This window comes from Dufourea novaeangliae, unplaced genomic scaffold (genome assembly GCF_001272555.1).
Source record: "Dufourea novaeangliae isolate 0120121106 unplaced genomic scaffold, ASM127255v1 scaffold379, whole genome shotgun sequence".
Taxonomy (NCBI): Eukaryota; Metazoa; Arthropoda; class Insecta; order Hymenoptera; family Halictidae; genus Dufourea; species Dufourea novaeangliae.
The window spans coordinates 220437-237607 of NW_015374290.1; positions in this window are offsets into that span (position 1 = coordinate 220437).

A 17171-nucleotide genomic window follows, 5' to 3' on the forward strand; every position below is an offset into this window, starting at 1 on the left:
ATCCAAAGTTCAGGGGATGAGGCTGTATACCGTGTACACGATTAACATTCGGGAACCGATTGCATAAGCCTAGCACCTCAATCCATTGAAAACGGCATCCCGTTAGATCTCCCACGAAATTCGTGCTAGTCACGAATGAGGGATAAAGGCGGAAATGCGGGCCGAGATACGATTGTTCTATTTCCAACGCGTGACAATATGAAAGGCGGCAACGGCTGACCCAACCACGACGCAACACCGACTCCCATTAGGTGTCGCTAATCAGTCCGCTAATCTATCTCTCAACCCCATTCCACCTCGGTGTCGTCCCCCTTCCGGTCCATCGCAGCAGCTCCAATCCCTATCCCCAGAGCCGGTTTAAAGATAACAAATGTTGGGCGTTTAGGAGCCGCGATCACGACGGACCATTCGTTTCGTGCGTCAGACCAGTCAACCGGTTCGAGGAAACCGGGAGCCGGTCCCAGCCGATCCTTCCAGGATCTACCCTCGCGTTTCATCCCCCGTGTACAGCGTTCCTACCCGAGCGTTGTTAATTACGCGGTTGCGTCAACGCGTCACCGTCGTGTCTCTCGTATCGCGAACAGAGCGAGATACGTCCATCCGCAGACTTATTCCGGAACTCCCGTTAATTTAGATATACGTCTCGTACAGTACCTACTGCCCACCGCCCATTCCATAATCCGCGCGTCCTTTCGAAAAGCAAACATCAGTCGGAATTAGTTGTATGCATCGTAGACCACCGCGACTCATGGTCCCGTGGAGTCAGCCGACGATGCATTTGTGCCGGTGACTCGGTACTGGCCAAGTTTATCAAGTAACTCGCGGAGTTACTGCCAAGTTCACACCCCTATCTATGACTGAACACCGCTTCGCACTAAATCGACCAATTTCGCCGACCTTAACACGCTCGGACGAGGCCGAGCGGAATGTCTCTTCGGAAGAGGATTAAACCGCTTGTAATCTTCCTCCTTCACGCTACCACGGGCTACGGCTCATTCCGCTTCCCCATCCTTCAGTCAATGAATACGAAATGCCAAGTGTTGTACGACCTCGTCCATACTGCCTCGCTTCAAAGTTCCCGATACGAGGCCATTGTTCCTAACGGCATCTCACCGTCCGACGCAGCATCAGCCGCGTCATAAATGTCTAATTATACGAAGCAAACTAATTGTGCGTCTCGACGGTGGGGGCGGCTGTAAACCGCTTCTATGATAAGTGCTTCGGAAAACAGTACGATCCGTAAGTAGAATCCGAGTGGTCGATGCCGATGAATACACGTCCAACGAAATACCAACGAAGCCAAGGGGTGTAACGAGTCGACCGCTCGGAAAGAAACAAGAGAAGCAAAGAGAAAGAATAGAGGAGAACGGTGCAATTTCGTCCCCGTTACGTAATTCCATTATGAACAAGATAGCATTCGTTTTAATGCTCAAGCGTAATTCGAAGCGGATTTAGCTGGATGTGCTCACTCGTCCGTTCATTCGCAGACTGACTGACACTCGGTGCACAAAGCACCAGCACGTGACCCGTCCGTCCCTCGGCTGTCCTCTCGCACATCGGCGCGCAACCACCACCCCCGCAGTCGCGCGGCCTGGCCTCCCTCGTTCCCTCGTTCGTTCGTCTGCGACCGCCGACACCAGCACGAGCAACAATTCGCACACACTGCTGCACGCGTGTTTCCTCCCCAGGCTGCCGGCACACTCTCGCCCCCGGAGCCACAACCAATCCTCGCAGTCGGAGTGTTACCGGATTACAATGTTTGCCGGCGACTGTGCAAACACCGTGTGGTTCCTCCCGTGTACGCACACCCACTTTCGCGTGGACACGAGCGAGCGAACCAACGCTCACCAGGATGCACACGTACGCGTCTCCGTGATAACACAGTGTCGAGCAGGCGACATAAATGGAGGCAAACGAGCGACTGTGGCCGCGCCCGCTCTCTCTTTCTTTCTCTCTCTCTCTCTCTCTCTCTCTCTCTCTCTCTCTCTCTCTCTCTCTCTCTCTTCCGCGTCCACAGTCCGTGTACCTCGAATAGCTCGTGTACGAATAGCGCGCGCTTCACCGCATAGTCCACCACCGCACCGCGCCGTGCAGAGCGGCCACACAGCGGCGTGCTGGCCCGTACTCGCGAATTTAAATAAAAACCTGCACGAATTCAGCCAGTCCTCTGTCTGCAATTTTCCAGACTCGGCCAACTCGTCATCCTCCCCCGCCGTACTCCTGTTCCATTATCTCGTTTTATTCCGCTTTTGTGACGTATTTTTTTAAGTATATTCTCGAAGCTCCGAGCTTCAGAAGAAATATCCGGATACACGTGTCTGCTCTCCCGTCGAAGCACAATGCTCTCGGCTCGAAGACCATTAAATCGAACAGGATGCTTCTTTTCAGACGCTTACGCGGCTCGTCGAAACGATACGCTCGAGGAAGTACGAAACGACGGATTTGCGTGCGTCGTTGTTCGGGAGAAATCGCGTATCGCACTCCTGTCACGTACGAACCGAAAAACCGCGCGACATCGAGACGACGCGACGCGACGCCACGCGGCGCGTGAATAGGGGCGGACCATTTCTCCGAGTGCTCGACGAAAGAATCCTCGTCGTTGGATGTATTTTCGGGGAACGGAGGAAACGCGACAATAGATGTCGAGTAGAGGGGCTTCTGTACACGGAAACCGATTCGAGAAGGAGTCGCGGGACAAACGTCCGCCGCGCGACACAGCATCCGACGTTAACGCACTCGTCCGTCCCTTGGAACGATAAGTAGATCGACCGAACTCACTAGCGACGACGCAACAATAGCTCGACGTCGTGTGCAGCGGGTAAGCAACATGGAAAACGGCTGGAAACGCCCGAACGAAGGAGCGTTTGGGAGCGCAGACCTGCCAGCCGGAACTTGACAAAAGTTCCCGACACTTGCTAATGAGCGGTACACACGTTCCGCCGACGCGCGAGCACGTTTCCTATTCTCGATCTCCACAAACTACTCGGCGGTGGTCCGACAAAGACCAACGACCTCTCAGCCGCACCTGCAGCTTATTCCCTGAGATTTACCGTGCGCATCCACGCCGAGTGAGCGTGCCTCGAGAAAGAACGGGAATTACTTCGAGGCTCCTTCGAGACACTTGGATCGAACAGCCGGTTAGTTTCCAGAAGAATTCAAATCGATCGGTCGAATCTCCGTTCCGAAAGTATTCGCGTTCAGTGCGAAATTATGCATTCCCTTATCGACGTGGAAATCTATTATAATTTCACTAGCGAAACGCGAAGACGTACTATTCTCTGGAAAGATTCGAAAATTATAATATCCGCGTTCTGGCTGTAGCATCGGTCATCCTCAAAGAGCATCGAGAATATCGAAAGATGGAGACCGTTCCGATAGGAAGGGCGAGCTACGCAAGGATGCAGATTACCTCGAGTCAACGCACGGAATGCTTAACGAGGACCTGCTTCTGTCCGTTAGTGCACGCTGTCGATCGAATCTACGAGGAGTCTGGCAAGCCTTTCAAAGGCTACGATTCCTCGATTACGGGCTTCCGATTAAATTACCACGACTAGCCCTGGCGTCGCTAGGGTGCAATGTATCGATCGTTTTGCTTCGTACACTTTTTACACCGCCCACTGCACCTTCCGTATGGTTTTACCTGCAGCTGCATCGTTTCGTTGCCTCGATCATATATAAATACATACGAACTCTATTCAGTTGCTACGAAACGTTAAGGACATTCGTTTCTGTTTAACCGTCGTCGGATAATTTTCCACTCTGTTTGTCACGAACATAAATTAACACAGAGCATAATTGTAAACACGACGTAACATGAGCGACAAAGGTACAAAAGCACAACGAGCGGTATCGCGTTTGACAGGTAAAGGGCAATGGAGAAATGCAACTCACGCGCTCTGGACTCTTCTTCTGCCGTTTACGAGGGAATAATTTGTACAATCGGATAAAGTGCTCGGTCCCTGGCAAAGCAACAAACGGGGAGAAAAAACGAAGAATCCTTGCTTCCCTTCGTTTCTCCTTGTGGATATACGCGCCGAGGGAGCACCGCTCTCAAAAAGGGAAGAACGCGCGAGCTTTGAATCGCTTGCGCGGAACTTTCATTTAGTGTATCGTCTTCGTCGGAATCGCGCAATTTTCCCAACTATACAACCGGGGCTACGTTTCACCCCGATGCGTACAAGTACATTCCCAGGCGGCGTTACAACGAACAAGATCTTTCAAGTACCCACCGCCGCAAAGCTTTGCTGCCCGTATCCGTCCTTCTTATAACGATCCTCGCCCTACTGCTTCCGTGCCGAGGCAACCACCGTATTCTCATTCCCACGAAGAGATTTAAATCTGCCCGAACCCAACCAACACTCAGCAACAACGTTTAAGCACGCCTATGAACGTGAACGAACGCAACTATTTACATGGGGAGCGTCTTTTACGAGTACATTCCGGGTTACCGATTTTATTCCATCGACGCTCAGCCACCTTCCATCCCTAGAAAATCGTCATGCGAATTTTATAGATAGAACAGAGTCTTTTCAAATACGATATATTAAAATTTTTACAGAGAAGAGTTCTTTCGCCAGCCTTGTCGAGACCACTACAGTTTACAATTAGAAGTTCAAAGCTTAAAGTCGATCTTCGCAATCCACACCTTTCCCCCCGTGTATACGCTTTCTAGCATTTGAACGGACCAAGCAATCGGCAAAGCGGTCCCCAACACTAACAAATATTTCGCAGGAAACGGTTGAAATCTCAAAGGAATTCGTTTCGAAGAATTAATTTCAGAGACAATTTCCCCGGCTACCAGAACAGCGGAGGAGCCACTTCTATCGGGGACTATCGGTCCAGACAAACGAAACGCTCCAAGTTCAAATCTTTCTTCGTCCTTGGCACGAGCCCTCGAGGAATTTGAAAGGCAATCCCATTTGCGTCCTGCCACCCGTCCCCTTTCCATCTTCTGGCCAACATTAACGTTTGCCCCTTCCCTTTCCCTCCTCGCTACTCCACTTTCTTCCTTTTTTACGCCTTATCTTCCACTCTCTTTACCAGGGTAAACACAAGACGGCGATACCAACAGCGGATGGTTTCATCGAGCTCTTTGAGAGGCTAACCTCGCGTTCAGCGTCATCTTCTTGGCAATCTATTGAAACGGATCATAACGCGCATGCCTCCTTAGTCGCGAACCACGATGAAAACGAACGAACGCGAACAACCCGCGAACGAGAACATTCTCGGGGATGAAAAAACACCCGGGCATGGTCGAGACGCTTTGAAGTCGGTGTTGCTTCCGCGATCGTCTAAGAAACTAGTGTTCGTTCGTTCTCTCCGACTGACGCAGACAGGGTCACGAAGTCGGTCTTTTATGTCGGAGAATCGCAGAGCGTAATGCTGATGAGCCGGATGGGGGAACCGAAGATCTTGTCACGATTATTCTCGCCTTCCCCGCCGCGGATAACCGCCCCGACGTTTTTCAAAGATACACTCCATCCACCAACCCAGCGTATCCAGGTATTCTATAATGTATTCGTGAGTATTATTCCTCGACGAGGGAGGCAGCGTGAATAAGAGAGAAAAAATTTATACTCGTGCCCCGGCTGAATCCTCTTTAACCATGCGATAACTTTTCTCATGCGGAACTTGATATTCCATCTTTTTCCGAGACGCGATTGAAATTTTAACGAAAAATTTTAAACGAAGAGAGAGCACTTAGTTCCCATTGCAATCCCATTTCTTGTTACAGAAAACGTTTCCTTTGAGAAGCATTACCTACGATGAAAACTAACAATTTCGAAAAAGCAACGAGCCATTTATTCCCGTAATTAATAAATTTCGTTCTTAAAAGATTTTCAGAAGAAACACTAAGTCAATTCATATGTTTCTCTCGTAACTGACGGCAGACATCGTGCAGAGACCTTAAACGAAGTTCGAGCGCGAACGTGTATGCCTGCGTACGTCGCAGTCCATGTTTCACTTCAGCGGCTGACCAGGGACGGTACGATATCACTGAAATTCTCTCGATCTCGTACTGATCGTATAGCTGCGCTACGTTGGCAAAAAGATCGTTGCTCTCCTCGCGTGTCTGTGCCCGTTGTTGACTCTCGTATTCCAGGACTGCGATAAAAGAACGAAAAAATTCTCCAAGAACCTAATTCCATCGTGGTCCTCACCGATCCCAGCTTTTTCCTGCTCAAGTCGACCCAGAGAATTGCTTTTCCGTTCGTGCTTGTTCGGGCTGCCGCGTATCGCGTCACCCGCGTTCGTAGCACGCAACTTTTTGCGCGACCAGCTTAATCGAGCTCCGCGGAACAATCGATGCGAGTAACGAAAAACAAACACGACCGGGGTAGAAAAAAAAAATTGCTCTTGAGAAGGATTAAGAAAACGAGAAAGACGAGACAGAGTGTTTTCGAGCTATCATTGTGCCACGGTAAATCATCAGACCGAAGCGTCGCGCGCTTTCCACGATGCTCTCGTAAAGACAAGAGGCTCCATCGCGAATCCTCCCCCCCGAGAGCGTAACGCTTGTAATAATTATGATATTCCGTCACAGGGTGGTTTTGATCCCCTCCGGCTAGCCCCTTTCGCTCGCACCTACGTACACCCACATTCGCCAAGACCCCCGCTCTCTCGGCCCCCCGGGGGGTTGGGGCGCGGCCGTGTTTGCTCTATCGACCGCCGACGGTCCACGAACTTAACCGAACGTGTCCGAACGCCTTCGTGGAAGGGCATCACCACACCGCCTATCACCCCGTCGCGTCGCGTGCCACCTCTCTTCTCTTCTCTACTCTACCTTTCGCGTCCCTTCGCGTCCCTTCTCTATCCGTCTCTTTACCAAGAGAGCACCCAGCACCACTCCTCCATCCACCCTCGTACTTCACCCTTCAACCATTCCTCCCCATTCTTTCTCCTCTCCCTCGTATCCCCGTGTTCTACGTTTGTCCCCCATCCCAACTCGGCCAACATTCCGAGAAAAGAAAAGGTAAAAGTGCCGGCGACTTTTCGGAAGCTTCGCCACGAGGGAGGCAAAAGAAGATATAGGGAGGAATCGAAGGTTCTTTTGGAACTCGATCCTCCGGGATCCGAATTTCTTCGCGTGAAAAGTCTGATATTCGTAGCGGAACGTCGGTCAGATTCCTATCGCGATTACTTCTCGATGAGGTCCCGTTGGGTGATACTCTCCAGATGGGTGCAGCGCAACTTCTAACTCTTGCCAACGAAGGTGTGTACCGTATGGTCTTACCTGCCTCTCCCGAGACAGAGATTCGTCGCGATTTAACGAGATGTTTCGTTCTTACGGAAAATTTCTAGCTCGCGTATGCTCCAATCATCTCGAATAGACAGTGAATAGACAATGAACTAACGAGCGACCTAGTAAAGATATCAATAACCGCGCGTTTGCGGCTTAATTAAGCAACAACCAAGATTTCAGTTAACAAGCACGTATACGCCTATATGCCTACACGCTAATATACGTATACTTGGTACTCGTGATTAACTGTGCGTACCGCGATGTAATTAACTGAATGAAGCATGCTGTGCCCCTACGTAATCAACAAGTTCGCGTTTTTCCGCCCGACTCGCGCTATGAGTACTAATTACATTCGTCCCGCTAAGACATTCAATGGCTCGGTGACATCGTTCGCGACTAATCCCGCTTCCGACGTTTCGCCTGCCTCTGCCGCGTTTGTTCCAGTAACAGAGTATTCGGCGGAATACTGTAATGTGCACCGGCTCTACGATGACAAAGCGGAAAGCTTAACTTTTGTTTTCTAGTACACGACAGTAGTCGTTCCAGTAGCGCACACGTTATAGAAGAGAGTTATTTTATTTGTGCCACAGAAGTTGTACAAGTGACTACCTACAGTACAGTCTACGGTCAATTTTAATAGCGAGGGATTTAAGATTACGGCTCGTGGACGCTCGTTCGAGCGATTGGTCTGTTTACGGGTCAATGGTCGTTCGAGTACCATTACAACGGTACAAGTCGAGAAAGGTTAGGATAATTGTTGGGGGACAACGACGGTGGAAGTGGTGTTGCTTCGAGGCTGCAACAAGAGTCGATTCAAGGTCGAAAGGCGTAGTCAGGCGAAAAATGCACGGAGGGAAAACTCGAGGTAAAGTTGTCGAGACGGGAAGACGAACGAAAGAAGAAAAGTATTGTTGTTCTTCCGGCAGAAGCGACTTAAAACCGGGTCCTTTATCTCCGCTATCGGTTCCAATCTCGAAGGAAGACACGCTGTACGTATCGCCGGCGTCCTTTCTGAAGAAAACTCGATCGGGCCGGTTAGTACTCCACTTATTCGCGGCTTGTTTCCTCCCGCGATTTCATTCCGCGCAACTAGAACCATCTCGATCCACCTGTTCCTATTGAACATTCGGTGTACAAACTTCTTTTACGGCCAGAGAATAAAGAATCAATGAACAAATCTGGAAAAATCGTTGTTTTGTAATTACGTAGCGACGAGAACAAGTTTTTCTTTACCGCGATAATGAACAGTTTCTTGTTTGTAAATACACCCATGGTTGGGTGTATTAACAGCTTAGGTAGCTTTAAAGCTCGAGACTGTTTTCCCTGTACACAAAGTGGATAAAAATAGCGGACGACGATCCGCTCGATGGACAGCGCCACGTTTCTTCCTCGGTCTTCCTTGTCGGGGTCTCGTGTTTCTTCCGGATTGTACATTACTCGAGACAAAAGGGATACACTTTGCGTAATATCCTCGTTTGTGCCGCACCGCGTCGCGCCACGCTTCGCTACGTCACGTCGAAGGATTCCGTGAAGTTTGAGGAAAAGAACGCGATCGAGTGGCTCGCTCTACTCTGTCTGATCGATAGGTTAAATTCAAGATCGCGTGAGAGAGGCTATTATGGGTCGGCACTCCACCTCGCTTGTCGGGTAGATGGGTACCAGACGCCGATCACCGACGATCATTCTCGTTCAACGAAGAGCAATCCACCTCTCGGAATCCTAAGAACCTCGACGCCAACACGGCTTGATTCTGAGATTGTAAATCAACGCATTCCCTTCGAACCAGGATCGGCTATCAAATATCTACTTCCTTGGAAGCGAATCGTGTGTCGATCGAACGAATAAAAACCGACGCCGTGGTGACAACGCGATCTTGCGATTAGGTTGGACAGCTGCTACACGAACGCATTCATAATAGGAGAAAAGTTTCCTCGTTGATGCGTTTCATACGTGTCGCACAATGAGAGTCGGTGGTTTTAATACCACGGAAGAGTGGATGAGAACAGGAGAAAAGGGAAAAACCGACGACGCTCGATAGCGCACACAAAGATTCATCGCGAGTATGTTGTGCTATTTCGTTTCGACGAGGCCTTCGAGACATTCGATGCAGTAGTGCGGAGAGATGATAACGCGAAGAGAAATAACCATCGCGAATATACGCGCAAAATTTGCTTGTCACACGTGGCGTACTGGGAAAGTTGCGCACAGAAACAATTGAATGTGGTAACTAAAATGGTACTAAACGAATGACAAAGTGTCCGTTGTGTCTTGACGTTCCAAACAGCACACGATCACCACATAACCATCGCTGACCAAATATACGGTACGATACGTTATACATAAATGTATGTAGTAGACACGTTCGTAGTACAGGAGAGTTTTCGGATCGACAGAAATATCTGGACCGTTTGTAGAAACGGCACCGAGGTGCCAAGCGAATGGAAAGGGAGCTTAGGCTCGACGATCGAGCAGCCGGTCGTCGGTCACTGGACGAACACGCCGACCGTCGTTCATCAGAGAACGGAGGCGTCACGCTCTCAGGAAAGTTCCATCTCATCAGCCATTAAACAAAGCAGCAGCAGACACAAAGGAGCGTCTGCATTGTCGAGAGGGTAGCTGGCAACGGCTCAAGAGACAACCAGCCCCCTGTCGACTACCGTCGAGAGGTGTTTCTGATTAATCTCCGCGGCCCCCTCGCTGCCCCCCCTTTTTTTTCTTTCGGTTCTCGTCTCTTTCTTGCCCGCTCTCCGTCGGTGTACCTTTCAAAAATGCAAAACGTTCCGTAGCGAGGGCGAGAAGCTTTTTTTCCTTTTACCCGTAAGACTGCCCCCTTGCGGCTAGCTAACCATCCTGGAATATGGAACTCAAAGGGATGAAATCAATGCCAACGAGTGGCGCACCACCTTCCGCCGAGATGGTCTCGGCAGTTTTACCGCTATGAATAGATATGAGCCCCGGCTGGTAATAATACAAATGCAAATTGAAACGTCAATGCTTGTAAATAGATCGATTCACGGCGTGGATTAATAAGACGATACCGACCTAGGACCATCCTTTGACTCGCATCATCTCGACGACCTCGTGACCTCGTGGCCAGACACCGCCGTTAAACGCGAACGTATGTATAATACGATACACCTATACTCAACATACGTGTACACACAACTACGTAGCCTGGTAAAGTTTTCTAATATCGGGGAACAAAGATCCGAAAGACGGGACGGAAGTCTATACGGTGTACCTTTAATATCCGCTATTGCTCCGTTTTCCATTTTCCGTTCCGATCGGGACCCGATTCCTACTGGTCCGTCTCGAAACAAGCTGTGTACAGGTACGTAGCTACGATACTTTACCCGATAGAAAGGCGATCCCGATCGAACGGGTATCTGCTTACTCGGCGTTGGAAACGCGAGATAATCAAGTCGGGTAACACGAGAGTTCCGTGAATTGTTTGATCGACGTCCTACGGGCTAACGATGTTCGAAATCTCTGGCAGTATTTCCCAGGCTGGAAGATTTAAATAACGGGAACATCGCGCATCGTACGACCCGAGATCCAATTTAATCGCTGTGAACAATCGTCGATCAAATTTCCACGTCGAACGAATCCGCGATAGAAACAAGAAACAAAGTGAAATGTGTCCGGTCTGAGAATACTTTTCACGATGCTCGGTGTATCGGCAGGATTCGGGAAACGAAATCTACCTAGGCCGTGGCGAACCATGGCGAACCGCAAGGCAAAAGGTTCACGCGTACGTTATACCTAACGGATACGTGTGTACACGCGTGCGCGGGCCCGAGTACCGGATAGCTCGAGCTCTCACCGACAACGCAAGCCACGCTACGCAAATAAATTAACGACGTATGTATATTCGGCTGCCGTGGGATCGGCTATCCGCTGGTCGAACTTCCAGCTGCGCTACCACGCGTTATTAATCGACGGGACCGCTCGTAACTCATCGCTCGCCCTCTTTACCGTCTTTCCTTCCTCTTCCTTTTTCTCCTCTCCATTCATCGCCGGTCGGCCGGATTTTTCTATGGCAGACGAGCCAGCTCGCGTCGCGCCTCGTATTTCAACCGTTCATTCTCATCTCGTTACGTTTTTGCTTTCGAAACGACGCGGACGGCGCGATTGAAAAACGTTTCAGAAACGGGACGTCGTGTCTCGGCCGACAGCCATCAAGGTCGAACCGTATAAAAATTGTACAGCGGATCCTGAGGCCGCGAATAGGCTGTGCAGTCGCCTGACGTTAGCGAAAGGTCAGGGGTGAATGTATAAAATGGCACCAGGAAGGTCACGATGCACTTCTTTTTAGCGATAATTCGGTCGTGTTCATCGCGTAGGCGATGACGTTGAAAAACGCCCGGACAAAGAGTCTCGAATCGCGTGGTGGTGCATAGTTCATGCCGGAGAATGGCAATTGTCGAAATGTAATTTTCACGTTTGTCCGTGTTTTGCCTCCTGGAACGAACTTGTGAGACCTGACAGACCAGAACAGCAAGACCCGCGAGATGCGCCATCGATCAAGATAGCGTACAGTTGGAAGAGTTCTTCGACGTCCGATCAGGTAATAGCGTTCGATGCGCGTCGAAGTCACGCGAAACGAAGTAAGACCGATGGCGTTTGTGAAACGTTGGGTTACACTGTTTACAGCGACCGAAACTCGAACCGTAGCGACAAAACGGAGATGCAGCTGTGCACGTGCGAAAGAGCGAGCGAGGAACAGAGACGGAAGCACGGCGATCTCCCGAGAGACTTTAATGACCGGACCGCCGAATTCCATAAACCGGCACGGTATCGGATTATAGCGCCGCTGGTATATACGGCTTTCATGATCGTGTTCGAATTTTAATGCCGCGTTTCGCGTAACGCGCGCAGCACGACACAACGCAGCACGGCACGATACACAGAAACGCCTAACTGTGAGGTTCACCTATCGTGCCAGGCTTCCCCTCGGGCTTTACGATATCGCAAAACGCCCCCGGACCCGTTTAAGTGCGATGGACGTCGTAAGCTTTACGATCGTCCTAGAGCCGACGGCCCACTTTCGCGATATTACAAATCGTTTCGATTTTATCCAGCCCCGGCCGGCGTACCTCGCAGCGTTTTCAAGCCATCGCATCGTATCGCATCGACGGCGCGGGACCACGCTGATATCGTCGAGCTTTTGCGAACGCAATTTTCCACGAGAAAAGGAATTTTAGGCCAAAGAATACCCCCCTGCACCTTTCCCGCTGCGGCTTTGCTAACTGATACATTGGATATATGTACCTGGTACATATTTCATCCATTAGAGACCTCAAAAGCCCTTTGTTACCCTTTTTGAACTTTGTACGTTTGATCGTAACATGAAATTTTTATTCATCTATTTTCAGCGTTTGAATATCGTTCAATTTATCGACAACGAACCTTTGAACACCGAAACCCAGCGTCACGCGTCGATCGAGCGAGTTCTTGCAAACGTTGCGGTGACAACAACGCGATTCGCTACGCGAGAAACTATTACTCCGCGGTGTACCCAGCAATTAGTTGGTTGGCAAAGGAGTACAACATTTAGCGGTCGCATCGTTCACGCTTCCAAGTTGGCTGCAAGTTTAAGCGTAGCGCAACTTTGGAATCCCGACTGTTGATTAGGTAATTAGTCCCCGTGACGTGGCCTTAAACAGAGTTTAAGCCCTTAAGAAAATTCGCGCCATTAAATTGCACCAAGTTTCGCGGGGTGTCGCCGGGCTTCGAGACGACGAACGATTCAATCGCAAATAGAAAATCATTTTAACCGTGGACGAAACGTAAACTCTCGTCTAAACGCGCACGCACACTCGGTAATTCCTGCGACTGGCTTAGTGGGAACTCTTCGGGGGAAGTCTTTTCCAAACAATGCGTATTATGCATATTGGTAAACGCTGGTACCTATTATTATCCTGTAACGGGTTGAGAAACGAGCAGTCTTCGCCGAGCCATCGGTCTGCCTACACGCGGAAACAATCCCTTTCACGAAAGGAAGCTTGAAAACCGCAGCGAGCCACCTTATATGCAAATTCAATAGCCACGATCATATGGCCGTGAATAAAGTACCCTACAGGGAAAACATCGTACACCGCTAGTGAACCCATAAGTACGGAAAATTTTCCTCGTATTAAGGATTTATTTATCGCTCTGTGTGCTTCGAAATGTAACAATGTCTCTGGATGAAATCCAATTCGCACGAGTCGACATCAAACGTTCAATGGTTGACGCGTTTCGATAGGGGTTAGATGAAAAAGGGACGAAATGTTTGGCCGACCTGTCGGGCTATTCCTCCGACATTTTCGTCGTCATGATCTCGTTGTATTTAACCGTCGAAGCATTCGAACAGAGAACCAGAGCTTTTTATTGGCGAGTGGAAAGAGAGTGCTAACTCCGTTCCGAAACGTAGAAATATGTGCTGACCGAGTCACAGGAATCCCATCTAGGATTAATAGTCCGATATTGCCGATAGAGGGGAACAAGCCTCGGGCGCTTTTGAAAAAGTTCCCAGGAATATATTCGGGGTGTCTAAATTAACTGACGTCGATCAAGCTGAACGGTCGAGATAGCTGAACGGCGGAGGGTCGATTTCGCGGCAGCATCGGTCGGAGCAGAAAAGTTAAATTAAATTCTACTGGCGGTGGCCATTTCGGTTCGTTTCGGTGCCACCGTCACGTGTGCAGTAGACGTGCCGAGGGTAACGTACACTTACGCCGGTCGTTTTCATAATCCTGCTCCCAGAGGCCTACTATAGATTTTTACGATAATGGCTCGCCTATAAAATTTTCCACGAGCGTTAGTCACTTCCTGAAACATTCTCGAGGCAGAACACAGTTACGGATAAACGGATCTCTTTGCCTACAACCGCCGGTTCTTCGATTTTCATTCGCGATTAATTTAACGAAGCCATCATTACGCATTCGACGAAACAAATAATTATTTCCAATAACTCTCCAACGAACGGAGATTCTTCGGTGGCGTAGCAAGTTACGCACGTCGATGAAACCAAAAAAAAAAAAAAGAAGGGAAAGAAAATACATACGGAGAATCTCCGTAATCCGGCTACGTCCCGTTTGCCGTCACATTTTTACGACCGCTACCAGCATAAAATTCCATCCATGGAGATCTTGTTCGTTTTGTGAAACAACGGGGGAAGAAGGTGCGAAGAGCTGTCTCGCACGATATCTCGGAACGCGTGCAGGGGTCGTAGCGAAGGCAAAGGTCGCGCGCGGACATTATCCCCGTCCACCCTTGTGGCCGGAATAGGGGGGAACGATGGGGACGAGAAAAGAGGAGCATCAGACGGCAAAAAACAGAGAGAGAGAGAGAGAGAGAAAGATATATTCACGACCGAGTAGAAAAAAGACGGAAATAATGGGGAGCACCGGTCACAGGAAGAAGAATGAGAAAACGCGAAGAAAGAGGGATGAAATTAATGAGACGGAGAGAAGAAGGGTGTCGATATACAGTATGTTGGTTGATGCATGAAAAAGTTACAAGGATAGAAAAGGACTCCGTACGATTATGCCTTTCGAATTACATTCTTTTTTTTCCTATACGACCGTCTGTTTCGTCTTTTAGTCATTTTCTTCGGAGAAATGCCATTTCGCCCAACTGTAAGACTAAAAGCCTTCCTTTATGATACCGTATCTACTACAGGAAACATTTTGCGGAAAAACAAAGCAAAATACCATCATATCTCCGGCTCAATATTCCACTCGAATAATACTCGCTGGAATGTACGGTAACGACTGTTTCAGCGACAGATGGCCGAGGTCCGAAAGTCATTCGGCGCGTTCTCTCGACTTCTTTCCTCGACACTTCCGCCGCGATAATTAATCTAGCGCAAACTCGCGCAAAAGTTCGATTCGCTTGGAGAAATTTTCATTCGACAATTTACTGGCGGTCGCCGGGAGTAAGAAGTTCTGATATCGGTACGCGAAATCAACGAAGTGGCCTCCCGAAGAAAGCTAGTTCGAAGAGTTCCCAAACAACGTCGGGGCGCTTCTCTGTCCGTGGCGACTTCTCCGACCTCTTCAGGGACGACTGAATAATAGAGTGGGCCATCGCGGCTCGAGGTCGAGCAACCAGTATCTTCGCACCCTCCTTCGAGTACCGCTAGTCTGGGATAGTTGTGAATAACGATGCCCGAGGGAAAAGCAACCCTTGTTGGTATCGTCGTGCAAGGTAACCGGACCAGTCACCGACCCTCTCGTGATACGACAGGTCCTCCGACCTCCATCGACCCGACCTAGACTGATCTACAATTCTCTGTGCTTTCCATCAGCTACACGATACTTTCCCGTATTCGAATGTCCCGGGAAAACGTTCTCGTCGCGATACCATCGCAAAATGGACTACTTATCAGGAGCTGCTACTTATTCCACCCTTTCGTTTTCCACCGCGGTATCGCTGGCAAGAACTTACTTTGCGGAGGATGAGAGGAAGAGGAGGAGACAAGAAACCGAGTAAGAGGAAGTTTTATCTGAGAAGATGCCCAGACGAAATCAACGTACCCGACTAGCTTCTGCCGCTGCAGATATTTTTCAGCCGTTCCTTCGTCGTTCGATTAAGATTAAACCAGAGAATTATAAAAGATTCCCTCCTCGTTTCTAGATGCACACTATTACAGATACGCACTAAGTATATGTTAGGGAAATTTTTATCATCTCATTCTTGAAAAGTACCCGTCATTTTCGCTTGAAAAACGTTCGAGGCAAATCAAATATGTCCATCAGGGTAATTTGTGTACCATTCACCGTGAATGTACGAGCATGCACGGGCAGAATGCTCCGTGCTGCCGGATTTCACAGGAATTTGCAATCGTTTTGTCGAAGTCTATGATTTAGCTGGGTCGCCGCACCGTGCCGAAAGGCGGGCTGTTGTCGACAGGGGCTGTTGCGCGCGTGAATCCAATGAGATGCAAATAGTTAACTAACTGCCGGAGGATTGCTGGCAACACGAGCAAAGCCCTTGAACCTAATCGAGTTCGTCATAGCCATGTAATAACAAGGGCAGCTCGTTTGTGAAAATTTCTCTTGAAACTCGAGACGAGTAATCGCGTGAGATGAAGATTAAAAGAGCCCGGAAGAAAGGAAGACCCTTCGGGCGCCGCGTTTAGACTGAGAAGGTCTTCGGATGTTCAAAGGCAAACAGGTAAACCTCTGTGGCCAATGATTAAGCTACTTTCCTCGAAGTTCTTTATATAACGTTGAAGAAACTTCGCGTATCCAATAAGCGCGGTCTAGAAATTGCTCTTTCTTTCCTTCTCTCTCAAACAGTTCCACTGCAATTCCGTACCCACCACAATAACGGGTGCAAAAATGCGATAAAGGGACCTGGCAAACGAAAAATATAGGCAGATAATAGGAGGAGGTGTAAAGTCGGGAGCAAGGAAGCCAGTAGTCGGTTGTCAGACGCCATATATTCGGTCGAGAGAGACAAAATGTACCGGTTGTCCGGAAATCGTACCGAACTGCAGGAGCGGCGGATGAGCAAGAAGGGTAAGAGGGCAGAAAACATGACAATACCCGAGTGTGGTACGCGGAGTAACGCTGGAGGGATTGGAAGAGAAAATTTCGAGAGAAGGAAAGCACGAAGTGCCACTAAAAGTGTCATCCCTCATTCTTGCTACTATTTAACGGCGTGTAGGACCCCAGATACGAGCTCGATATATATATAGTAGTTTCCAGCAAGGCAGAATAAAAAATATATATATATAAAAGTATGTACGAAATGAAAGAGGTACCGACTGGCCATTTTCTTCCGCAACACCTCCAAGTTTCACGGGCACTCGGCCAACGTGCCATTTCTCCGCGAGTTCCGAATCCTCTCTCGACACCTACAGAATTATCGTGGCCCGCGTTCCGTTTTACAATTCCCGAAGGATTCGTGAAAATGCAGAAAAGATACTTATTTTCCT